The sequence below is a fragment of the Macaca nemestrina genome, chromosome 8 (genome assembly GCF_043159975.1).
Source record: "Macaca nemestrina isolate mMacNem1 chromosome 8, mMacNem.hap1, whole genome shotgun sequence".
NCBI lineage: Eukaryota > Metazoa > Chordata > Mammalia > Primates > Cercopithecidae > Macaca > Macaca nemestrina.
In genome coordinates, this window is record NC_092132.1 from 131,446,676 (window position 1) to 131,473,091 (window position 26,416).

At 43.5% G+C, this 26,416-nt stretch overlaps 1 long non-coding RNA gene across 2 annotated transcripts in view; it reads right to left on the reverse strand.

The window, feature by feature from the left end:
• Positions 1-2,891: 2,891 nt before the first annotated feature.
• LOC105482068 (uncharacterized) overlaps positions 2,892-26,416 on the reverse strand; it is a 45,171-nt gene continuing 21,646 nt past the window's right edge. The window contains exons 3-6 of one of the 2 annotated variants that reach the window (XR_011607156.1): positions 9,364-9,469; positions 8,681-8,918; positions 4,114-4,186; positions 2,892-3,928 (exon numbers count right to left, since the gene is read on the reverse strand). This is a non-coding gene — a long non-coding RNA (uncharacterized lncRNA). Of the gene's footprint in view, positions 4,187-8,680; positions 8,919-9,363; positions 9,470-26,416 lie in introns of both variants that reach the window. The other variant, XR_987373.2, reaches the window with a different exon arrangement.

Consider the following 26,416-nt stretch of genomic DNA (forward strand, 5'->3'; position numbering starts at 1 on the left):
TTCTGCCTCTGTATGTCCATCCATACTCCCCGGGTGGGTTTTCAATCCATCTTTGAGGTAGATTCTCTGGTGACCTAGGCTCTCTGTGGACTGGAGGTGGGTGGGCGATGGAGCAGTAGGTTCGCCCACGCAAGGGGCTCTCCGGGTTCCCCCATTGGGTTCTGGGCCTGTTGTGGGACCCTCTGCACTTTCTGAACTGACTCCCAACTCACCTGGCTGTCTCCATGGCTTTCTCCCATGCAGCTCAGAGGCTGTTCTTTGATAACTCCTGGTCATCAGGAGAGAGCAGGCTGTGGGAAGACAAGTGGCTCTAACCCTGGGGGAAGCCATGTTGTCCAAGCCCAGACCCTTCTAGGACGTTGGCTGCCTCCCCTCGACGTCCTCCAGGGCGGCTGGCTGGGAAGCCGCGCGTGTGCTGCCCTCTACAGGCTGCTCAGCCTCCCTGCAGCTCAGCCCAGCCCAGGGCTCCAAGTGAGGCCCAGAAGCCCACGGGCAGGGCAGGGGGAAACCCCGGAGCAGCCCCTCCCCCGCTCTGGGGAAGGCTGACAACGTCCGGGCACGCCTAGGCCTCTTGAGAGCTGTGGGCAAGAGGGAGATCGGGTTCTCCAGGGCAAGGGGAGCGGGATATGTGTCTGTCAGGTTCCTGCAGGGCTGAGCAATCTGGATACACTTATGGGGATGCAGGGAAGGCCGGGGCAGAGAAAGTGAAGGTTAGCCCAGGGCTGGAGGAAGCCGCAGGAAAGTGTCCACGGGACTCCCCCAGCGACAAGGGCGGGCCGCCTCTCGGGGACCCACTGACTCTTCCCGGACAGCTATCAGAGCTGGATGCAGGAACCCGGCTGCCCAGAGAACCCTCCTGAGAGGCTGTGGGTGAGCCAGGCGAGCACTGGTGTCCCTGTCCCCAGAGGGAGGGGCAGGCAGAAGAGAGAGTGGGGGAAGGAAGTATGAATTCGGGTCCCCAGGAACCTGGCACTTTAAACTCCGGGGAATCAGTTGCAGGAAACACCCCCAGTAGGCCAAGTGCGAAGGCAGAGAGGGGAGGAAGGAAGGAAGGAAGGAGTTCAGCAGGAGCACAGCCCTGGCCTCCTGTCACTCAGATCCGATTCACAGGAGGAGGGGAGAACAGGGAGAAAACAAAAAACACACCTCTTTTAATATAAGATTTCATGTTTATTTTGGTCAAAATTCATAAACATATGAGCATTTTCTGCATGACGTGCTTCCTTGTATTGTTTGATATTACAACATGGTCTTCAAATAAGTTCCATGGGGCAGAAGCATCAAAGGACACTAATCACCAGGGACACACTGTTAAGTGGCTGTCGTGTGTCATGTGCTGTTTGGCCTGGGGATAAAGCAAATCCCATACAAACCAAACAACTCCAGAAAACCCCAACAATTTCATGTTGTCAGGAAGCTTACTTTAAAAGAATAAGCTTAACAAACACTGATACGGCTGACACTCGAGATGCATCTTCAAGGAAGGCCTCTGCGGAAGGGACAAGGGAGCTGGGGCTGGGCTGGCTCCCTCTGGGCTTTGAGGCCGAGCGTCCTGCACAGAAGGCCCTGCAAAAGCAAAAACCAGGAGGCAGCAGCACCCTGTGCCTTCCAGATGTGCAGGGGGCAACACGTGGGACGCCAGATGGAAGTGGGAGAGGAGGGAAGTGCGAAGACCAGAAAGGCCACCCACTCCTCAAACTCCACGGACACAACACTCTGAATGTGCCTAAATCTTCAGGCAATTCTAACTTTGTCTCAGCCAAACCAGTCCCAGAACAAAACTACACACAATGCCTTTAGATGGAAAAGACCAAAATTCCTTGAATGACTACATCCGTAATTTATCCTACCACAACTGGACTACTATGGAGAAGAGTTTGTTGGAAAGAGGCTAAAATGATTACTGAAGGTTTGTTTTGTTTTGTTTTGTTTTGAGACAGAGTCTGGCTCTGTCACCCAGGCTGGCGTGCAGTGGCGTGATCTCGGCTCACTGCAAGCTCCGCCTCCTGGGTTCACACCAGTCTCCTGCCTCAGCCTCCCGAGTAGCTGGGACTACAGGCGCCCACCACCATATCTAGCTACTTTTTTTTTTTTTTTTTTTGTATTTTTAGTAGAGACGGGGTTTCACTGTGTTAGCCAGGATGGTCTCGATCTCCTGACCTTGTGATCCGCCCGCCTCGGCATCCCAAAGTGCTGGGATTACAAGCGTGAGCCACCGCGCCCAGCCAAATGATTACTGAAGTTTTTAAATAAAATAATAGAACGTGACACAAGGGCAAAGCCTTAATGTGTCGGCCATTCTAGGTCCTGTTGTCGTAGTGTTTAAGAATTGAAATTTCTGAGATGAGCCAGATGCTTACAGAGAAGCCAAGCGACTCAAATAGGGAATCTGTACCCTAAAATGCAGCTCAGGAATCTCTACCATAAAATGCAGCCCAGGGACTCAGGGTCACAGACCACCAGAAGGGAGAGGGGCCCATCCACTCCTGAGTCGGCAGCCATTTCACACCATTCCCAAGCACTGTCCACTCCTCCCTCCTGATGCCATGGCAGATACCGGGGCAGATAAAGACTCGCTGTGCCCTGAGCCCAAAGGAGGCCCAAGGTTCACTAATGTTCAACGGTAATGGCGCTTGAAAGAGAAGCTCTTCACAGTCTCAGATCTAGCATAATTCTCACTGTCCTCATCTGCTGTGGACACGTAGGAAGATGCAGTTCCATGACGGTCCCAGCAGGACAAACCAGACACATGGCTTCCCAAAGATACCATGCTCTTCAAAATCCTGGGCATATGTAAACGTCTACTTATAAATAAGTATTTATTTATAAATAAATATAAATAATTATTTATTTCTAAATATTGTTTATTTGTAAATAAATACCTCTATATACCTCTAAAATCATCAACTAAGACAGACCGGCCCCTTGAAAAGTTGCCAGCCATCAAACCCTGGTCCACTCTGAGGGAGTAGGAGGGAGAACTGGAACACAGTCAGTGCCTCCCACAGAGGGAGGATTTCTCCCCTCATCGCTAGTCATTTTTGACTGCTGATTTTCACAGGCAGCCCATGTAAACAGCCTAACAAATGCATTTCCTAAAATTTTTCCATGCTTACATCAACGTGCACAAAAATAGGAAAACAGAAAGATGTACAACATATAGTTTTAGGCAATACAGATGTTTCTCTACTTAAGATGGAGGTAAGCCCCAATAATCCTGTCTTAAAGCCGAAAAATCTAAATTGAACCATCGTAAGTCCACATGCTCATGACTTAGCATGGGGCTATGTCTTGATAATCTCATCGTAAGTTGAAAGAGCCACATTTAAAACGCATGTAATACCCAGATAAACCAGTTATAAAGTTAAAAAACTCTAAGTCAAACCACTGTGGTATTACACCATCTGTAGTTAAATGTCATTAAATGCACATACCAGTATAGATGGGACTTACAATATAAGAAAGCTTTTTTCTCATGATGACTTCTCTCATAAAAAGGACTTCTCTCAGGATGAACTGAAAAAAATGACATCCTAAAACCACCCTTAATACACAATCATATAACTCTATGCCACCAACATCTTATATAAATTTCCACAGTTTGATTATCACACAGAATATTTCGTAAAAATTACTCCAAGTGCATTGACAAAGTTCTAGGACCTTTGGTAAGCTGCACCATATTGGATGGTAGAGTTAATTGAGGCATGGGTCAAGTAGTAGACTGTTTCTTCCAGGCTGCTTCTCTTTGTAGGAGAAAAGGTAAACGAAGGAAGCTCTAGTTTCCTGAAGAGATTCTTTCACACGCAGGATGCAGCAGAGCCTGCATCACCTTCTTCATAGAAGAACTTTTTGGAGACCACCAGTTGGTCCTGAATTATTTCCTTTGCATGTCTTTCAGTGTGTGAGGCCTCCAGCAAGGTGTTGACTGAAGAAGAAGAGAGGAATTCAGGGTCTTGATGCTCCAGAGACAATCAGCACAGGATTGGCATAGGACCCCCTACTTCCAGCAGGGAATGCTCCAGAAGAGCCCTCTCAGCTATGGGGGCAGCAGTTAGGACATCATCCCTATTGCCTCCATTCCTTCTGCATCTCTAGGCACAAAACACTTACTCTCAGTGGGGTCAGCACCATTCACTGGAACCAGCAGCCTCCTCCTCTGACACCCTTCAGCTTCTGCCTGTTCCTGTAACACACAGTGAGGAATGCTCTGGTCAGAGTCAGGAGTCCTGCGGTCCAGTACTGACCCCGACCACCAGCCAGCAAGAGACCTGCAGAGCTTCCCCTCTCGGGTCTCCATGGAGATGGAGACAAACCTCTGGTCCTGCATAGCTCTTGGGCTCTGTGTGCTGGTGACTCATTGAGACATACATGACAGGTAGTAAATGCTCACTTCATAAGTGTTCTGTCCAGCTTTGACTACTGTATACACCTGTGTAATCATCCTATGATCAAGACATAGCACGTTGCCACACCCCAGAAAGTCCCCTTCTTCCCCATCTCATCAATTTCCACCCACCCTCACAGAAGAGGATCACTTCATTACAGAACTTTTACCAACAGAAGTCTCAACAGAGGACTATGTATGAGAGCACCCAGAAAAAATCTAACAAAAGGATTTATTCCAAGATTGCAAAAGTTCTTTGATCATCAATACTATACCATATCAATAGTCTAAATAAGGAAATAAAACATCAGTCTCTATGGAGGCTGAAAAGATATTTAGTAAAATTAAACACCAATTCTGAATTTTTGAAACCCCTTTAGAATAGGAGGCTGCATTCTTGATGATGTGAATTTCTTTCTATATGAAACCAAAAGTGAGCATCATTCCTAAGGGTGGCACGTTAGAGGCCTTCCCCGGAAATCAGATCAGGACCCAAACACCTGCCTTCCCTAAGCACAGCTGAACATGGTTCTGAAATTTCTGGCCCGTGCAACAAGATGGAAAACAAAAATGAGGCAAGATTCTTGGAAGGGGGCAGACACAATAATCATTATATTTAATGTCACTTAAAAACCCTAAGAATGGGACTGGCTGGGCGCAGTGGCTCATGCCTGTAATCCCAGCACTTTGGGAGGCCGAGGCAGGTGGATCACAAGATCAGGAGATTGAGACCATCCTGGCTAACATGGTGAAACCCCGTCTCTACTAAAATTAGTCCCAGCTACTCGGGAGGCTGAGGCAGGAGAATCACTTGAACTCGGGAGGCGGAGGTTGCAGTGAGCCAAGATCGCACCACCGCACTCCAGCCTGGGCGACAGAGCCAAACTCTGTCAAAAACAAACAAACAAACAAACAAACAACCCTAAGAATGAAACTATGATATTGAAATATAAAAGTATATCTGAAGGAATGTTAAAAACATAGGAGATGCAATAAATTAGCAAATAGAATTACAAGGCTATGTAACTCATAACGATTACAAAAATACCAAACAGCCATGAGAAGAAATAGGAATAAATTTATCTGAAGAGGAGCACATATCACAACTCAGTTATAATAAAATACTTGACTTCAAACTGGATAAGGAAATACTGAATATTGATAAGATATTAAGTATTTCTAGATTAATTTTTAATTTTAAGATAAATTGATAAAAATGCCACTGATTTTCTTTAGAAGGGGAGAATGGAAGAAATCTTATAATTATAAGCTTTATCTGGGTAAAATGATAAAGTTTGAAAAAGTACAGAAGAGGTGTTTGCTCTCTTGGATATTAAAACACATTAGAAAGTTCCCATTGGAACATGCCTTAAAATAATAAGAGCCATCTATGACAGATCCATAGCCAAAATCATACTGAATGGGCAAAAGTTGGAAGCATTCCCCTTGAGAACTGGAACAAGACAAGGATGCTCACTCTAACCACTGCCATTCAACATAGTTCTGGAAGTCCTAGCCAGAGCACCTAGGCAAGAGAAAGAAATAAAAGGCATCCAGATATGAAACGAAGAAGTCAAAGATCTATCTTAATGGACAATATAATTCTATACCCTGAAAACCCTAAAGACTCCACAAAAAGGCTTCTGGAACTGACAACAACTTCAGCAAAATTTCAGGATACAAAATCAATGTGTAAAAATCGTTAGCATATCTATACACCAATAACATTCAGCCTGAGAAACAAGTCAAGAACACAATCCCATTTACAATAGACACACACACACCCCCCCGCCCCCCCGCACCAGGAATACCTCTAACCAAGGAGGTGAAAGATCTCTACAAGCAGAATTACAAAACACTGCTAAAAAAAAAAATCATAGATGGGGCCGGGTGTCAATGGCTTACACCTGTAATCCCAGCACTTTGGAAGGCCGAGGTGGGCAGATCACTAGGTCAGGAGATTGAGGCCATGCTGGCTAACATGGTAAAACCCCATCTCTACTAAAAATACGAAAAGAAATTAGTCGGGCACGGAGGGGCATGCCTGAAGTCCCAGCTACTCGGGAGGCTGAGGCAGGAGAATCGCTTGAACCTGGCAGGAGGAGATTGCAGTGAGCTAAGATTGTGCCAGTGCACTCCAGCCTGGGCGACAGAGCAAGACTCCATCTTAAATAAATAAATGAATAAATAAATATCATAGATAACATGAACAAATGGAACAACATTCCACACCCATGGATTGGAAAAAATAATATCATTAAAATGGGCATACTGCTCAAAGCAATCTACAGATTCAACACTATTCCTATCAAACTACCAATGTCATTTTTCGCAGAATTGGAAAAATTATTCTTAAATTCATATGTGACCACAAAAGAGCTTGAATCGCCAAAGTAATCCTAGGCAAAATGAACAAAGCTAGAGGCATCATGTTATCTGACTTCAAGCTATACTCTAAGGCTACCGTAACCAAAACAACATGATACTGGTACAATGGAACAGAATAGAGAACCCTGAATTAAAGTAACACAACTACAGCCATCTAATTTTTGACAATGTGGACTAAAATAATCAATGAGGAAAGGACTCCTTATTCAATAAATGGTGCTAAGATAACTGGCTAGCCATATGCAGAAGAATGAAAACTAGACCCCCAACTTTCACCATATACACAAATTAACTCAAGGTGGATTAAAGATTTAGATGTAAGACCTCAAACTATAAGAACCCTCGAAGAAAACCTAGGAAATACCCTTCTGGACATCATCCATGGCAAGGAATTTATGACTAAGTCCCCAAAAGCAATGCAACAAAAACAAAAATTGACAAGCAGGACCTAATTAAACTAGAGAGCTTCTGCACAGCAAAAGAAACTATCAGCCAAAAGAAACTATCAACAGAGTAAACAGACAACAATGAGAGAAAATATTTGTAAGCTATGCATCTGAGAAAGGTCTAATATTCAGGAGCTATATGCAACTTAATTGAATAAGCAAAAAACAAATAACCCCATTAAAAATGGGCAAAAGACATGAACAGGCACATCTCAAAAGAAGACATACAAGTGGCCAGCAAACATGTGAAAAAATGCTCATCAGCATGGATCAGAGAAATGTATCTCACATTAGTCAAAATGGTGATTATTAGAAAACCAGTAAACAACAGATGTTAGCCAGGCTATGGAGAAAAGGGAAAATTTATATACTTTTTTTTTTTTTTTTGAGACAGTGTCTTGTTCTGTCACCCAGGCTGGAGTGCAGTGGCATGATCTCGGCTCACTGCAACCTCTGCCTCCCAGGTTCAAGCAGTTATCCTGCCTCAGCCCCCCCAGTATCTAGGATTACAGGTGTGCGCCACCACGCCCAGCTAATTTTTCTTTGTATTTTTAGTACAGACAGGGTTTCACCATATTGGCCAGGCTGGTCTCGAACTCCTGACCTTGTGATCCACCCATCTCAGCTTCTCAAAGTGTTGGGATTATAGGCGTGAGCCACCGTGCCTGGCCTATATTTTTGGTGGGAATGTAAATTAGTTCAGCCACTGTGGAAAGGAATTTGGAGATTACTCAAAGAATTTAAATACAACTACTATTTAACTGAGCAAACCCACTACTGGGTATATATAGAGAATAAAACAAATAATTCTGCCAAAAAGACACCACTATTCACAACAACAATGACGTGGGATCAATCTAAGTGTCCATCAACAGTGGACTGTATAAAGAAAATGTGAGATATATATATATATATCACACACACACACACACACACACACACACGCACCATGGAATACTATGCAGCCATAAAAAATGAAATCATATCATTGACAGCTACATGGATGGAGTTGGAGGCCATTATCATAAGCCAATTAATGCAAGAATGCAAAACCAAATACTGTATGTTCTCACTTATAAGAAGGAACTAAAGACTGTGTACTCATGAACATAAAGATGGCAACAATAGACACTAGAAACTACTACAAGGGGTAGGAAGGGAGTGGAGGAAGGGTTGAAAAGCTAATTGTTGGGTACTATGCTCACTACCTGGGTGATGGAATCATTCATACCCCAAACTATATGCCCAGGTAACAAACCTGCACATATGCCCTCTAATCTAAAAGAAAAGTTGAAAAAGGAAAAAACAAACATGAAAAAAAAAGTTTCCTTTGGCTGTGTATTATATATAATATAATCCCTGTAATGTCAATAAAAAGTACATATTCATGTGTGAATATAGATGGCATATGCATAAAAATTTCTGCAAAGATTCACAAGAAATTATCTGTTGTATTTACCTGAATTTAAAAGGGCTGGGGACTGGAGAAAGTGTTAGGGAACTCCCACGATGACTGAGTGCCTTTCTATAGTATAGTAGATGTGTGACTCTGCATTTACCACCTTCAAAAAACATGCAATTTGGATGAGTGCAGTGGCTTATGCCTGTAATTCCACCACTTTGAGAGGCCAAGGTGGGAGGATCACTTGAGGCCAGGAGTTTGAGACCAGCCTGGGCAGCATAGCAAGACGGGATCTCTGCAAATTAAAAAACAAACGTGCAAAGTGATTCAGCACTGTGTAGTAATTGTTGACATTTTTTGTTTGTTTCCTTTCTTTTAACTTCTTGTGATTTAAAAAACACGTGGTACAGGTACAGGAAAGGAAGAAAAAGGTGGAAAGTATCCACATATTTTTGATCAGTGTTGGTTGCAACTATGGATGCAGAACCCATGGATGAGGAGGGCGAAGAAGGCTTATCCCAGGGCTGTGTATCCGTACAGCTGAAAATTGCTGAGCAGATTTTAAGTGTTCTTACCACAAATACATGATAAATATGTGAATTAGCTTGATTTAGGCATTCTACAATGTATAAAAATGTAAACACATCATGGTGTACACTATGAATATATATAATGTTTATCTGTCAATTATGTTTATCTGTCAATTAAAAATAAATTGATTTTTAAAAATAAGAGTGCACCTGTTGGACACTCATCCTCCTCGAAGCTGCGCCTCTGTTGCTGTGGGGCCACTGTCTGCTAGAGAACTTCGTCCTGCCAGGGGAAGGTGGCAGAGTCAACTTGGACCTGTGAGGACAAGGCAGAGATGGGCATGAGTGGCTTCCAGATCTCACCTCTCCCAGGCTCCGTTCCCTTCACCCCAGGCAAGAAAACCCATCAGAGCTTGGACTTTTTTCCAGCTCCAAACTTTCATTCTTTTGCATCCATGTTTGTCCCTTGGCCTGTTATAGCAGCTATTTTCTATAAAGAAAAATACCTCTGTATCCTTTTCTCATATTATAACATAAAATAGCTTTACCCCAGAAAATGTGAACAAGAAGTTATTTTGGTTTTTTGATACAGAGTCTTGCTATGTTGCCCTGGCTGGAATGCAGTGGCTATTTACAGATGTGATCATATCCCGCTATAGGCTCGAATTCCTGGCCTGAAGTGATCCTCCTGCCTCAGTCTCCCAAATAACTTGGATAACAGGTACATGCCACTGTGGTTGGCAAGAAAATATTTTATAAGAATAACTAAAAAAAACACATATGAGCCTTTCAGGCAGAAATGCTATCTAATATATTTAGTTTGACCAAGTATTTGACCAATGTGTGAATTCTGTCTCTCTCACACACACAAACACACACAGACACACATATAAACATACACATTTTTACAAATGAGGGTTATAATATATATAACCTCAAAGAAAGTTAGGATGTGCATCAAACATTAAGTAATTAATTTCTGCTTTTCAAACGACCTTGACAAGCTGTTCCCACTAAATATCAAAGTGTTCATGTCCCACTAAATATCAAAGAGTGACAGAAAAAGATGAAACAGCAATTCAGGGATCCTGGCTATGATCTCCATGTTGTAAATGACAACTGGAAGGCAACTGGAGAATCGGAATAGAGTCTGCATATTAGATAGTGGTAAAGTGTTGATGCTAATTTCCTTGTTTGTAGAAAGTACACACTGAAGAATTCAGTAATAGAGTCCATCATTTCAACAGCTATTTTTCGGCTGGTTGTCTTGTATACTTTTTGTAACTTTTCTTTAAGTTGGGAGTGTTTTAAAGTAGCAAATTAATTTAAGCAAAACCAAAATGGTTACAATGAAAGCGGCTTATGTTGGGCCCAGTTCAACTGCCTAGATCTAAATAAGACAAAATATAGCCTTCTTCCACATCAAAGCCTGTCCAGTAGTTGGTGGCAGTGAAGCTACTGTGTGGCCCTTAAACCCTCCTTTTTCCCGGCTGGGGTCCCTCTAGGTTCAGGCAATGTCTGCGTCTTCTTTCTCTGCTCTCACGCTCTTACTCCCTCTCATCTAACGAGGGGTTTATTAGGTTTTTTGATCCTTTCAGAACAGTTTTTCATTTTGTCAATTTCTTTCTTTCTTTCTTTCTTTTTTTTTTTTGAGACAGGGTCTCCTTCTGTAATCCAGGTTGGAGTGCAGTGGCATGATCTCTGCTCACTACCACCTCTGCCTCCAGGGCTCTAGCGATCCTCCCACCTCAGTCCCGCAAGTGGTAGGGACCACAGAGAGATGTGTGTTACAATGCCCGGCTAATTTTTGTACGTTTTATAGAGATGGTGTTTCGCCATGTTGCCAGACTGATCTACCTCCTAAGCTCAAGTGTTCTGCCTGCCTGGGCCTCTCAAAGTGCTGGGATTACAGGGGTAAGCCACCACACCAAGTCCACATTGTCAATTATTTTTGTGGTTTGTATTCTACTTCCTTAACTTACATTCCTGCTTGTTACTTTGATTGGTTTAAATTCACTTTATATTTTATGATTCATTAATGTGGATATTCGGGTCATACATTTCATGTTTTTTCTTTTTTTGACAGCTTTAGTGAGGAACAATTCACATAATTAATAGTTATAATTATTCATATAATTCACCCATTTAAAGCTACATTTCCATATTTTTTAAATACACTCGTAACTATGCAATCATCACTATAATCAATTTTAGAATATTTTCATCACCCCAAAAAGTAACTTCTTACCCTTCAGTAGTAACTCCCCATCTCCCAACCTACAATTCCTTAATAGAAATATTGAAAGACGCACGTTTCACCCTGAGCACTGTTAGCCACTTCCCACCAGTTGTGATGTGTTATAGTCATTATTTATTTTGAAATATTTAAACTTCCCTTTTGATTTCTTTGTTGAACCACAGATATTTTAGAATTGTGTTGTTCAATATCCAAATTTTGGATTTCTCTATGGATATTGTTACTAATTTCCAGTTTAGTTTCATTAAGCTTAAAAATCATATCGTATATGATTTCACTCCTTTTAAATTTCTTTAGACATGTTTTATAGCTCAGAATGTGGTCCATCTTGGCAAAAGAACCACAGTTGAAAAGAATGAGTCTTCAGTGGATGTTCCATTCCTGCTCGTTAAATGTCAATTAAATTGGTGGCCGGGCACGGTGGCTCATGCCTGTAATCCCAGCACTGTGGGAGGCTGAGGCGGGTGGATCACGAAGTCAGGAGATCGAGACCATCCTGGCTAACACACTGAAACCCCGTCTCTACTAATAAATAAATAAATAAATAAATGTCAATTAAATCAAGGTGGTTGACAGTGTGCAGGTCGCTTGCCACTTTGCTAGTGTTTTCATCTCATTGTTCTATCAATTGCAGAGAAAGAGCTGATTTAATCTCATTTTCATTCCATTTTTGCTTCAAGTGTTTTGAAGCTATATTACTAGGCATATACAATTTGTGATTATTATTATACTCCCTGATGAATTAACCTTTTTAACTGCAAAGGTTGTTTTTGATCTCCCATAATATTCTACGTCCTACAATTGTTACCCTACATAGCTAGTCAGGAATGAGCAGGGCAGGACAGGGCTCCCCCTGCTTCTTACACTAGGAGGGTTGAACGAACATCAGGTGATGGTTAGGTGGTTTTTAACTGTTTCTCTAAAGAAGTAACTGGTTACAGCTGATGCCAGGGAAAGGCAGGCTCCTAATAGATAGAAAGCACCTGAAACTGATCAGCAGCTTCCCAACAAGATTTCAGGACAGGGGAGAAGCAAGGCAAGATCCTGGAAGTATGCCAACGTATAAATCCCCAAGTCACAAGGTCAGGCTGCTCATTTGGCTTCTCAAGTCACCTGCTTGGCCATCTTCCAAGTTGTATTTTCCTTTCCTTTCCTTTTTCCTTCCCTTTTTCCTTCCCTTTTTCCTTCCCTTTTTCCTTCCCTTCCCTTCCCTTCCCTTCCCTTCCCTTCCCTTCCCTTTCCTTTCTGTTCTAAAGCTTTTTAATAAACTCACGACTGCTCTAAAACTTGCCTCCATCTCTCCTTCTGCCTTATAACCCTTACTCAAATTCTTTCTTACCAGGAGGCGAAGAGCTGAAGTTGCTGTGTACCCGTCCGAATTCGCCATCATCAGCATAGGTTAACTCGGATCTCGTCCACTGCTAACAAAATCAGCTATGTCTGATACTGAGATAGCCACAACAGTTTTCTTGGCCTTAGGATTTGCATGACATATCTTTTCCCATCCATTTACTTTCAACAGACAGCATCTGTGTCTTCCTTTTTAAGTCCCATCTCTTATAGACAAGATCTGGTTGCTTTCTCAGCCCTTCCAACCATTTCTACCTTTGAACTGTAGTGGTCAGTGGACTTACAGTTAGTGCAATAATTGATACAGTTGAAATAGATGTATAAGTTTACCATTTAAGCAATGATTGTCTAGTCTAATTTTTTTGCTCCTTTTTCCCCTGTACATTTTAATGTTAATTACCTTTTAGGATTCCATTTTAATTGGATACTGCCTTTTTTTTTTTCTTTTTTCTTTTCTTTTTTTTTTTTTTTTTGTTTTTGAGACGAAGTCTTGCTCCATTACCAGGCTGGAGTGCAGTGGCGCGATCTTGGCTTACTGCAACCTCCACCTCCAGGGTTCAAGCGATTCTTCTGCCTCAGCCTCCCAAGTATCTGGGACTACAGGCTTGTGCCACCACACCCAGCTAATTTTTTGTATTTTTTAGTAGAGACGGGGTTTTACCATGTTGGCCAGGATAGTCTCCATCTCTTGACCTCGTGATCCACCCACCTCAGCCTTCCAAAGTGCTGGGATTACAGGCATGAGCTACTGCACCTGACCAGATACTGACTTTTAGTGTGTACATATTTCCTGATCTATGTGCAAGTGCTATAGGGAATGCAGTATACACTCAAGTGTTTATATTCTATTTAAAGTTTTTTAAAAAATGAATTTATTGAGGTATAATGGATATAAAACAAAGTGCACATTTTTAAAATGTGTAGTTTGGTAGAGATGTAAGTATACACTATGAAACTATCACCACAATAAGATGATGACATGTCTGCCACCCCCAGAATGTCTTCATTCTTCAATGTAATCCTCTCTTCTGCTTTGCTCCTATGTCCCCAGCAACAATTCATCTGCTTTTTGTCACAAGAGATTAGCTACATTTTAATAAGAAGTAGAATCAGATGGTATGCATTCTGCTTGGATTCCTTCACATGACATGATCATTTTGAAATCCATCCCTGTGGCCATGTGCAGCAGTACTGCATTCCTTTTCATGGCTGAGTTGTGTTGCTGAATTAATTGTGTGATATTAATGGAAAGCTTAAGAGACTTGCAACAAGATAGGTCCATTCATCACCACCCACTATTCCTAAGCCTTAACTGCATACTTTATGAACCTCACAGCAATATCATCATCATTGATAGTATATATTTTTCAAGAAACTAAGAAGAAGTAATAATCCTTTACGTTTTCCCCCACTTTATATTTCTGGTGACCTTCCTTTCTTCCTTCACATCGAGGTTTCCATTTGGTGTCAGGTCTTTTCGGCCTGAAGCATTTTGTGTCCTGCGGGTCTACTAGCAATGAAGTGTCCATAGCGTCTCCAAAATCATATTCACATTCCTAATTCTTAAAGCCACTTTATGCCCTTTTACTCCTTATTTGGTAATGACCTCAGCCAAATCTCAGATCAGAAAAACCAGAATTCCACCCTGAACCTCCTTCCTCTTCTTACCAAACCCATTGCATCACCGGCCTGTATCATCATCATCATTTCCCTCAGATCCGCCTCAGCTACCACTTGCCTTCTTCATGATAATGCAACCTGACCCTCACCCTAACCACTAGGACCCATCCTAAATGCTGCCCAGGCCACGTCTGAGGTCACCCACCTAATCCACTCTGCACTGGGCAAACAATGATCTCTGAAGTGTTGATCTGGTGGGTGATGTCTCAGGTGAAAACTTGACAATGGTCCTGGTGACTCTGGATCCTCTGGATCCTCTGCACTCTATTCAGATCCTGTGTTCTGTCCTCGGCCTGCCTGCCACACTCCCCACCTCTCACGTTTAACACACTTTATGAGCAGGCTGAGGACACAACATTTGCATTAGTGCAGCTTCCTAGAATCCACATTACCCATTCATTCACTCATGGAAGGCATGTAGGCACCTGGTGACCACATATGCAAGGAGCCACGGAGTATCAGGAACACAGCACAGCCCTTCCTTTCCTTAGCACAGTTTCCATTCACGGGAGCTGAGGCACAGTCATCACCAACCCCAAAGTCCATGAACTTGTGAAGAGTCTGGAGGGGCTGCTCAGGCAGAGGTGACAAATGCCATCGGTGGCAGGGACAGTAATGGACATAGTGGGGAAAGTCCACACAGACAGAATCCCAGACAAATAGGAAGTCAAAGTAATGGGGGAGGGGAGTAAAAACAAGTGAGGTGGGGACAAGGCTGTGCAGGATGCGGCCTCTGATTGAGAGAGAACGGGTGTGTGGCCAGAGATGTGTGACTTTGTCCGTCCATAGAATTGTGTCAGACTTGAACTTTTTCCTGGTGTGTGTGTGTGTGTGTGTGTGAGAGAGAGAGAGAGAGAGAGAGCAGCATGCCAGAGGCATGGTGGGGAGAGAAGGAGAATGAGAAGGGAGGAGGGTGGAGGCTTCCTTAGGTCCTCTCCTGCAAGGCTCTGCAGTTCCAGGCTTCTCTCCAGATGAGTCATCAGCCGGGGGTTTCCTGGTTATGCACATCCCCCACTGATGATGCAATAGGTAGGTGGTTCCACAGCCCAGTGTGGCCCTCACCCTCCCTCAAGCCAAGCAGGCTCCTCTTTCCTCTGCAGGGCACACACACCCTTAAAGCTGCTAGTTGACCCTGACCTGAGCAGTCATTCAGAAGACCAGACATCAACTCAGACTTGTTCTCTCAGTCTTTCTGTGGCCTGGGATCTACTTCTGAGGTTTATAGATTTCTTTTTGTCCCTGTATAAGACCAGGGCCAGCCATTAAAGAGATGCAGGAGTCCGGGGAAGTCACTTCCCTTCCTTTCTAAACGTGAAGAGAGAAACTTCATTTAAAACAGCAAGTGTCATTAAATGAGCTCTTGGAGACCTCCCAGCAGTGACCCAGAAAGAGCTGAGCACCAAATTCTCCCCTGGGAAAGGCAGCAGAAGCCAGTCAGGCAGTGGGTGCTGCTCCCCTGAGATTGGCTCACCCATCCCCCAGTGACCCCCCTCCTGCCAGCCATCCCCCGCCCTGAGAATAGCTGTGTGACCTTCAGCAAGTTACTGAGTTGATCCGTGTCTCACACAAGAGAACCAACTTAATCATAGTTCTGGCACAGTCAGGTTGCTGTCAGAATTAGATGTGTGAATTTGTATGAAGGGGTCTGAATAGAGCCTGACTTATGGGATGTGCTGTATTTCAGTGCACACTCTGAATAGCATAATCATTACTAAAAGAATTTTTTTTGAGCCAGGGTCTCACTCTGTCTCCCAGGCTGGAGTGCAGTGGTGTGAACACGGTTTACTACAGCCTCGACTTCCCAGGCTCAGGTGATCCTCCCACATCAGCCTCCCAAAGAGCTGGGACTACAGGCGCATGCCACCACACCAGGCTAATTTTCTGTGAGTTTTGTTGTTGTTTGTAGAGATGGGTTTTGCTATGTTTCCCAGGCTGGTCTTGAACTCCTGGGCTCAAGTGAGCTGCCCGCCTTGGCAGGACTACAGGTGTGAGCCATTGCACCCTGCCCACTGTGGCCAATTGACTATTATGAATTAAAGGCTATTGAAAAACAGCAGGGGCATCGCTTCTTGGCCTTTTGGCTAAGATCAAGTGAAAAACAGCATGTGCAAGAAGATCCTTTTGACCTTTTTTGTGTTTTCTAAAAGCAGGACATGAAAGTCCCCTGGGATACATCAGACAAACTCTTTGTTTTTAAGGATGAGAAGTAGAGGCCAAGAGAGTACGGCACAGACCTTGTTAGAATAGAACCACTCTTGAGAGTATCGGCTTGGAGGGAGGGGCCAAAATAGCCCAATAGGAACAGCTCCCGTTTGCAGCTCCCAGCGAGACCGATGCAGAAGGCAGGTGATTTCTGCATTTCCAACTGAGGTACCCAGTTCATCTTATTGGGACTGGTTAGGCAGTGGGTCCAACCCACGGAGGGTAAGCAGAAGCAGGGTGGGGTGTCACTTCACCCGGGAAGTGCAAGGAGCCAGGGACCTCCCTCCCCGAGCCAAGGGAATCCCCGAGGGACTGTGCTACCCGGCCAGGTTACTACGTTTTTCACGGTTTTTGCAACCTGCAGATGAGGAGATTCTCTTGTGTCTACACCACCAGGGCCCTGGGTTTCAAGCACAAAACTGTTTGGGCAGACACTGAACTAGCTGCAGGAGTATTTTTTCTTACCCGTGGTGCCTGGAACCCAAGGGAGACAGAATCTGTTTACTGCCCCTGGAAAGGGAGCTGAAGCCAGGGAGCCAAGTGGTCTCGCTCATCAGGTCCCCCTCCCATAGAGCCCAGCAAGCTAAGATCCCACTGGCTTGAAATTTTCGCTCCTAGTATGGCAGTCTGAAGTCGACCTGGGAGGATCGAGCTTGGCTGGGGGAGGGACGTCTACCATTACTGAGGTTTTAGTAGGCAGTTTTCCCATGACAGTGCTAAGGAGTCTGGGAGGTCTGGGGTGGGCATGGCAAAGCAGCTGTGGCCAGACTGCTTCTTTAGATTCCTCCTCACTAGGCAGGGCATCTCTGAAGGAAAGGCAACAGCCCTAGTCAGGAGTTTACAGACAAAACTCCTGTCTTCCTGGGACAGAGCACCTGGGGGAAGGGGCGGCTGTGGGCGCAGCTTCATCGAATTTAATCCTTCCTGCCTGCCGGCTCTGAAGAGAGCAAGTGATCCTGACAAGAGGGTTTCTCCCACCACAGCACACCAGCTCTGCTAAGGGACAGACTACCTCCTCAAGTGGGTCCCTGACCCCTGTGCCTCCTGACTGGGAGAAATCCCCCAACAGGGGTTCCAGGCACCACGGGTCAACCTCAAACAGGAGAGCGCCTGCTGGCATCAGGCCAGTGCCCCTCTGGGACAAAGCTTCCAGAGTAAAGAGTAGGCAGCAATCTTTGCTGTTCTGCAGCCACCACTAATGATATCCAGGTGAATACAGGCTGAAGCGGACCTCCAGCAGACTGCAGCAGACATACAGAAGAGGGGCCTGACTGTTAGAAGAAAAACTAATAGAAAGCAACAACATCAACACCAACATAAAAGACCCCCACACTAAAACCCCATCGAAAGGTCATCAACCTCAAAGATCAAAGGTAGATAAATCCATGAAGATGAGGAAAAACCAGTGCAAAAATGCTGAAAATTCCAAAAACCAGAATCCCTCTCCTTCCCCAAATGATCACAACCCCCCTCTAGCAAGGGCACAAAACTGGATGGAGAATGAGATTGATAAATTGACAGAAGTAGGCTTCAGAAGGTGTGTAATAAAAAACTCCTCTGAGTTAAAGAAGCATGTTCTAATCCAATGCAAGGAAACTAAGAACCTTGATGAAAGGTTACAGGAACTGCTAACTAGAATAACCAGTTTAGAGAGGAACATAAATCAACTGATGGAGCTGAAAAACACAGCACAAGAACTTTGTGAAGCATACCCAAGTATCAATAGCTGAATTGATCAAGTGGAAGAAAGGATATCAGAGATTGAAGATCAACTTAATGAAATAAGGCATGAAGACAAGATTAGAGAAAAAAGAATGAAGATGAACAAACAAAGCCTCCAAGAAATATGGGACTATGTGAAAATATCAAACCTACAATTGATTGGTGTACCTGAAAGTGACAGGGAGAATGGAACGAAGTTGGAAAACACACTTCAGGATATAATCCACGAGAACCTCCCTAACCTAGCAAGACAGGCCAACATTCAAATTCAGGAAATACAGAGAACACCACTAAGATATTCCTTAAGAAGAGCAACGCCAAGACACATAATTGTCAGATTCTCCAAGGTTGAAACAAAGGAAAAAATATTAAGGGCAGCCAGAGAGAAAGGTCAGGTTACCTACAAAGGGAAGCCCATCAGATTAACAGCGGATCTCTCGGCAGAAACCCTATAAGCCAGAAGACAGTGAGGGCCAATATTTAACATTCTTAAAGAAAATAATTTTCAACCCAGAATTTCATATCCAGCCAAACTAAGCTTCATAAGTAAAGGAGAAATAAAATCCTTTCTAGACAAGCAAATGCTGAGGGATTTTGTCACCAGCAGGCTTTTTTTTTTACAAGAGCCCCTAATGAAGCACTAAATATGGAAAGGAAAAACTGGTAGCAGCCACTGCAAAAACACACCAAAATATAAAGACCAATGACACTATGAAGAAACTGCATCAACTACTGTGCAAAATAACCAGCTAGCATCATGATGACAGGATCAAATTCACACATAGTAATAACCTTAAATGTAAATGGGCTAAATGCCCCAATTAGAAGACACAGACTGGCAAATTTGATAAAAAGTCAAGACCTATTCGTGTGCTGTATTCAGGAGACCCATCTCACATGCAAAGACACACATAGGCTCAAAATAAAGGGATGGAGGAATATTTGCCAAGCAAATGGAAAGCAATAATAATAATAAACAAAAACAGGGACTGCAATCCTAGTGTCTGATAAAACAGGCTTTAAACGAAGATCAAAAAAGACAAAGAAGGCCATTACATAATGGTAAAAGGATCAGTGCAACAAGAAGAGTTAACTATCCTAAATATATATGCACCTGACATAGGAGAACCCAGATTCATAAAACAAGTTCTTAGAGACCTACAAAAAGACTTAGACTCCCACACAATAATAGTGGGAGACTTTAACACCCCACTGTCAATATTAGATCAACGAGACAGAAAATTAACAAGGCTATTCAGGACTTGAACTCAGCTCTGGACCAAGTGGACCTAACAGACATCTATAGAACTCTCCGCCCCAAATCAACAGAGTATACATTCTTCTCAGCACCATAAAGCACGTGTTATAAAATTGACCACATAATTGGAAGTAAAACACTCCTCAGCAAATGCAAAAGAACGGAAATCATAATAGTCTCTCAGACCACAGTGCAATCAAATTAGAACTCAGGATTAAGAAACTCACTCAAAATCGCACAACTACATGGAAATTTAACAACCTGCTCCTGAATGACTACTGGGTAAATAATGAAATTAAGGCAAAAATAAAGAAGTTCTTTGAAACCAATGAGAAGAAGGACACAATGTACCAGAATCTGTGGGACATAGCTAAATCAGTGTTAAGAGGGAAATTTATAGCACTATATGCCCACAACAGAAAGCCAGAAAGATCTAAAATCAACACCCTAACATCACAATTAAAAGAACTAGAGAAGCAAGAGCAAACAAATTCAAAAGCTAGCAGAAGACAAGAAATAACTAAGATCAGAGCAGAACTGAAGGAGATAGAGACATGAAAACCCCTTTAAAAAAAATCAATGAATCCAGGAGCTGGTTTTTTGAAAAGATTAACAAAATAAATGGACCACTAGCTAGACTAATAAGAAAAGAGAGAAGAATCAAATAGACACAATAAAAAATGATAAAGGGATATCACCACTGATCCCACAGAAATACAAACTACCATCAGAGAATACTATAAACACCTCTACATCCTCCCAAATCTAAACCAGGAAGAAGTCGAATCTCTGAATACACCAATAACAAGTTCTGAAATTGAGGCAGCAATTAATAGCCTACCAAACAAAAAAAAAAAAAACCCAGGACCAGATGGATTCACAGCCGAATTCTACCAGAGGTACAAAGAGGAGCTGGTACCATTCCTTCTGAAACTATTCCAAACAATAGAAAAAGAGGGACTCCTCCCTAACTCATTTTATGAGGCCAGCATCATCCTGATACCAAAGCCTGGCAGAGACACAACAAAAAAAGAAAATTCAGGCCAATATCCCTGATGAACATCGTTGCAAAAATCCTCAATAAAATACTGACAAACTGAATCCAGCAAGCACATCGAAAAGCTTATCCACCAAGATCAAGCTGACTTCATCCCTGGGATGCAAGGCTGATCCAACATACGCAAATCAGTAAACATAATCCATCACATAAACAGAACCAATGATAAAACCTCATGATTATCTCAATAGATGCAGAAAAGGCCTTCAATAAAATTCAACATCCCTTCATGCTAAAAACTCTCAATAACTAGGTACTGATGGAACATCTCTCAAAATAATAAGAGCTATTTATGACAAACCCATAGCCAATATCATACTAAATGGGCAAAAGCTAGAAGCATTCCCTTTGAAAGCCAGCACAAGACAAGACAAGGATGCCCTCTCTCACCACTCATATTCAACATAGTATTGGAAGTTCTGGCCAGGGCAATCAGGCAAGAGAAAGAAAAAAAGGGTAATCAAATAGGAAGAGAGGAAGTCAAATTGTCTCTGTTTGCGGACGACATGATTGTATATTTAGAAAACCACATCGTCTCAGCCCAAAACCTCCTTCAGCTGATAAGCAACATCAGCAAAGTCTCAGGATACAAAATCAGTGTGCAAAAATCACAAGCATTCCTATACATCAACAATAGACAAGCAGAGAGCCCAATCATGAGTGAACTTCTATTCACAACTGCTACAAATAAATAAAATACCTAGGAATACAGCTTACAAGGGACATGAAGGACCTCTTCAAGGATAACTACAAATCACTGCCCAAGGAAATACAAGAGGACACAAACAAATGGAAAAACATTCCATGCTTATGGATAAAAAGAATTAATTTCATGAAAATGGCCATACTGCCCAAAGTAATTTATAGATTCAATGCTATTCCCATCAAGCTGCCAGTGACTTTCTTCACAGAGTTAGAAAAAGCTACTTTAAGTTTCATATGGAACCAAAAAGGAGTCCATATAGCCAAGATAATCCTAAGCAAAAAGAACAAAACTGGAGGCATCACGCCACCTGACTTCAAACTATACTACAAGACTACAGTAACCAAAACAGCATGGTACTGGTACCAAAACAGATATACAGTCAAATGAAACAGAACAGAGACCTCAGAAATAACACCACACATCTACAACCATCTGATCTTCGACAAACCTGACAAAAACAAACAATCTATTAAAAGGATTCCCTATTTAATAAATGGTGCTGGGAAAACTGGCTAGCCATATGCAGAAAACAGAAACTGGACCCCCTTCCTTACACCTTGTACAAAAATTAACTCAAGATGGATTAAAGACTTAAATGTAAAACCCAAAACCATAAAAATCCTAGAAGAAAACCTAGGCAATACCATTCAGGACATAGGCATGGGCAAAGACTTCATGACTAAAACACCAAAAGCAATGGCAACAAAAGCCAAAACTGACAAATGGGATCTTATCAAACTGAAGAGCTTCTGCACAGCAAAAGAAACTATCATCAGAGTGAACAGGCAATGTACAGAATGGGAGAAAGTTTTTGCAAGCTACCTGTCTGACAAAAGTCTAATATCCAGAATCTACAAGGAACTTAAATAAATTTACAACAACAACAAAAATAAAACCATCAGAAAGTGGGTGAAGGATATGAACAGACACTTCTCAAAAGAAGACATTTATACGGCCAACGAACATATGAAAAAAAGCTCATCATCACTGGTCATTAGAGAAATGCAAATCAAAACCACAATGAGATACTATTTCACGCCAGTTAAAATGATGATTATTTTAAAAGTCAGGAAACAACAGATGCTGGTGAGGCTATGGAGAAATAGGAACACTTTTACACTGCTGGTGGGAGTGTAAATTAGTTCAACCATTGTGGAAGACAGTGTGACGATTCCTCAAAGATCTAGAACCAGAAATACCATTTGACCCAGCAATCCCATTACTGGGTATATGCCCAAAGGATTTATAAATCATTCTACTATAAAGAGACATGGACACGTATGTTTACTGTGGCACTATTCACAATAGCAAAGACTTGGAACCAACCCAAATGCCCTTCAATAATAGACTGGATAAAAAAAATGTGGCACATATACACCATGGAATACTATGCATCAATAAAAAAGAATGAGTTCATGTCCTTTGCAGGGACATGGATGAAGCTGGAAGCCATCATTCTCAGCAAACTAAAACAGGAACAGAAAACCAAACACTGCATGTTCTCATTCATAAGTAGAAGTTGAACAATAAGAACACTTGGACATGGGGAGGGGAACATCACACACTGGGGCCTGTCAGGGGGTGAGGGGCAAAGGGAGGGAGAGCATTAGGATAAATACCTAATGCATGCAGGGCTTAAAACCTAGATAATGGGTTGTTAGGTGCAGCAAACAACCATGGCAAATGTATACTTGTGTAACAAACTTGCATGTTCTGCACATGTATTTCAGAACTTAAAGTAAAATAAAATAATAAAGTATTCAGGGATAAGGAGAGAAAAATAAATTTAGATTGTATACATATATAAAATACATTTTAAAAGGTAAGCTTGTCTTTTTTATTCCTTAAAGGAGCAGATATTTAAAAAAAAAAAAAGAATAGAATCACTCATCTTTTTAGCCTCCACATATTTACTTGCTTCTTCACAAGTTACTTGGTCTAATTCAGTATATAAGTAACTGACTCTCACTATATCTTCTGTGCCATGTAAAATTTGCATATTAATTTATGTGCTTTTCTCCTGTGGATCTGTCTTATGTCAATTTAATTCTCAGGCCCAGCCAAACAAACAAACAAACAAACAAACCAACCCTTAAAGGGGAACTTAGCTTCCCTCCATGACCCTCATTGGTGGCTGTAATCAAACCACATCTTCCAGGCCAACAATACCACATCCTATGGCCTTACAGCTGCACTGCCTCCCTCCAGCACGGCCTCTCTGGAGGAGGGGGAGGCCAGGGTGGTGAGCTCTCAGGCCTCCCTCATGCTACCTCCTATTAGTTATATGTCCCCTAGTGTCACCTCTCCCTCCACACTGTGGGCTCCGGGGAGCAGGATTCACATGGGGTTTGTTTGTCCTCCCTGCCGCCAGCAGACCCCAGGCACAGGTGTTCCCAGAGTAAAGGGCTCACTGTCTACTTCCTGGGTGAATCATTTTCCCCAAAAGCCCATGAGGTGAGTGCAGTGGTAGCTTCAGCTCACTGCCTAAGGACAGGCTCCAGGCTGCAGCACAGGGAGGGCCCTGTGGACTCTGCTGAGGACCCACAGGAGCTCCCCGAGGCCAAGTGCAGGACAGAGATCAGAGAAGCAGCTGCTCAGAGAACTCTAGCCCTGCAGAGGCCCAAATATGGCTGCTATTATACAGAAGGTGAGGCCAAAATTGCTGGAGACATTGCTCCTGAATCTCATTTTGCCCCTTGTAAAACATGGAAAACGATCTACCCTCATCTCCCCGGGTTGTTAGGAAAATCCACTACATGAAGATGTGCAGTCTTTGGCTGGGAGCAGGACACCAGCTGCCCAACAGCACAGGCTCAGGGCATGGCACTGTCCCCACTGTCCCCACTCTCCCCACCCCCAACCTGGAAGCTAGAGCCTGACTGCCCTGCCACTCCTGGATACAGGACAGAGGACCGGAACCGGGACCGTGGTCTCTCAGTAGAGGCTGGGTGAACAGCCATCTGTGGCCACGTGGATTGAGACCTTTCCTGCTCACTCTTCAAACTGGGGCATGGGCTGGGCGCCCACCAGAAGGACAACTGGAAGCGCGGCAGGTAAACCAGGCTGTGATCCTGCAGTGCCATTGCTGTCCTCATTTGAATTCTGGCTCCTCTGTTCCTCCATGGCCTCTCCACATGGCGCTCCACCCCAGTCTTCAGAAGCTTCTGCCCCAAGCTCAGAGAGCTGGTACTGAGGTGCAGGTAGGAGCAGGTGCAGCCTCTGCTGGGTGGAGGACATGTGCCCTGGGGACCCAGAGTCCAGAGTGACTGACACCAGCCCTGAGGATGCAATTTGTCCTCCCAGACCTGTTAACAGAGCCTGCAGAAGTTTACACAGAGCTGCTGAAGATTTTTATCTCCTCATTTTACAGGAAGGAGCTGGGGCCACACCAGAGTCACAAAGCTGGACTGGGAGCATGGCAGGGCCCAGCCATCCACAGCCTCCAGTTTCAGTACTCTGACAACCTGAAAGCTGAGCCTTTGGATCTTCTTGATTCCTGTTTTGATAAAGAGAGGGATGGGGTGGAAGGACCTGGCATAGAGATTGGACCAGCCCAGCATTGACAGAGCCAGGACCTGGGGTCAGGAACTGAGCTCAGCTCCAGGCTCATCTGATGTCCTCCTGACAGCCTGAGGACAGAGACCTTATCTCCATTCACAGGCATGGTGGGTGGCAGGGACTGGCCCCAGCTGACCACGGTTTTCCAAGTGCACAGCTGAGAATTCAGTCTTCCCTGCCGCCCTCCACTGCTGTCTTGTCTGGATCCCTTGGTCGTCTATTCCCAGTACCAAAAACTCCTGTATCCTTGAAAATCCCTAGTACCATGAAGGAATGAAAATACCTAACAATGTGATGTATCATGTTTTATTTCCTAGACTAGTGACAAATGAAAGCTAAGTGTAGCAAGGGTGCAGGGACACAGACACATCTGTGGACTAGGTGTGAGCGTAAGTTGGGTTCTGTAGCAGGAAGAGCTGCAGACAAAAGCCATCAGACACCGAGTTACAGAAGGAAGGGGTTTATTTGGCCGGGAGCATTGGCAAGACTCCTGTCTCAAGAGCCAACCTCCTCAAGTGGGCAATTCCTGTCCCTTTTAAGGGCTCACAACTCTAACGGGGGTCCATGTGAGAAGGTTGTGATTGATTGAGCAAGCAGAGGGTACGTGACTAGGGGGCTGCACGCACCGGTAATCAGAATGGAACAGAACAGGACAGGGATTTTTTACAATGCTTTTCCATACAATGTCTGGAATCTATAGATAACGTAACCACTTAGGTCAGGGGTCCATCTTTAACTACCAGGACCAGGGCATGGTGCTGGGCTGTCTGCCTATGGATTTCATTTCTGCCTTTTAGTTTTTACTTCTTCTTTCTTTGGAGGCAGAAATTGGGCATAAGACAATATGAGGGGTGGTCTCCTGCCTTAGTTCAATGGTCTTTTGGCCAACATAGTGAACCACCATGCCTACTAAAACTACAAAAATTAGCCAGGTGTGGTGGTGCAGGCCTGTAGTACCAGCTACACAGAAGGCTGAGATGGGAGCATTGCTTGAACCTGGGAGACGGAGGTTGCAGTGAGCCGGGATCACACCACGGCACACCAACCTGAGCCACAGAGAGACTGTCTCAAAAAATAAACCACACAAAAGAAAGAAAAGAAAAAGAAAGAAAGAGAGGAAAGAAAAGAGAGGAAAGAAAAGGAAAGGAAAGAAAGAAAAAAAAGAAAGAAAGGAAGGAAGGAAAGAGAAAGCAGGAAGGAAGGAAAAGAAAAAGAGAAAGAAAAAGAAGAAAGAAAGAAAAGAAAGAATGAAAGAAAGAAAGAGAAGGAAGAAAGAAGGAAGGAAAGAAATGAGAAAGAAGGAAAGAAGAAAGAAAGAGAGAAAACAAGAGAACAGGAAGGACAGGTGCCCCTGGGAAGGGGAGAGGATCAGGACGCGCCTGGAAAGCGGACTCTGAACCGCAAGACCCTGTCTGTTCACAGCCAAGCGCGCGACCCTGGGAGGCATCAACTCCCCAGGCGCCTCCCTCAACT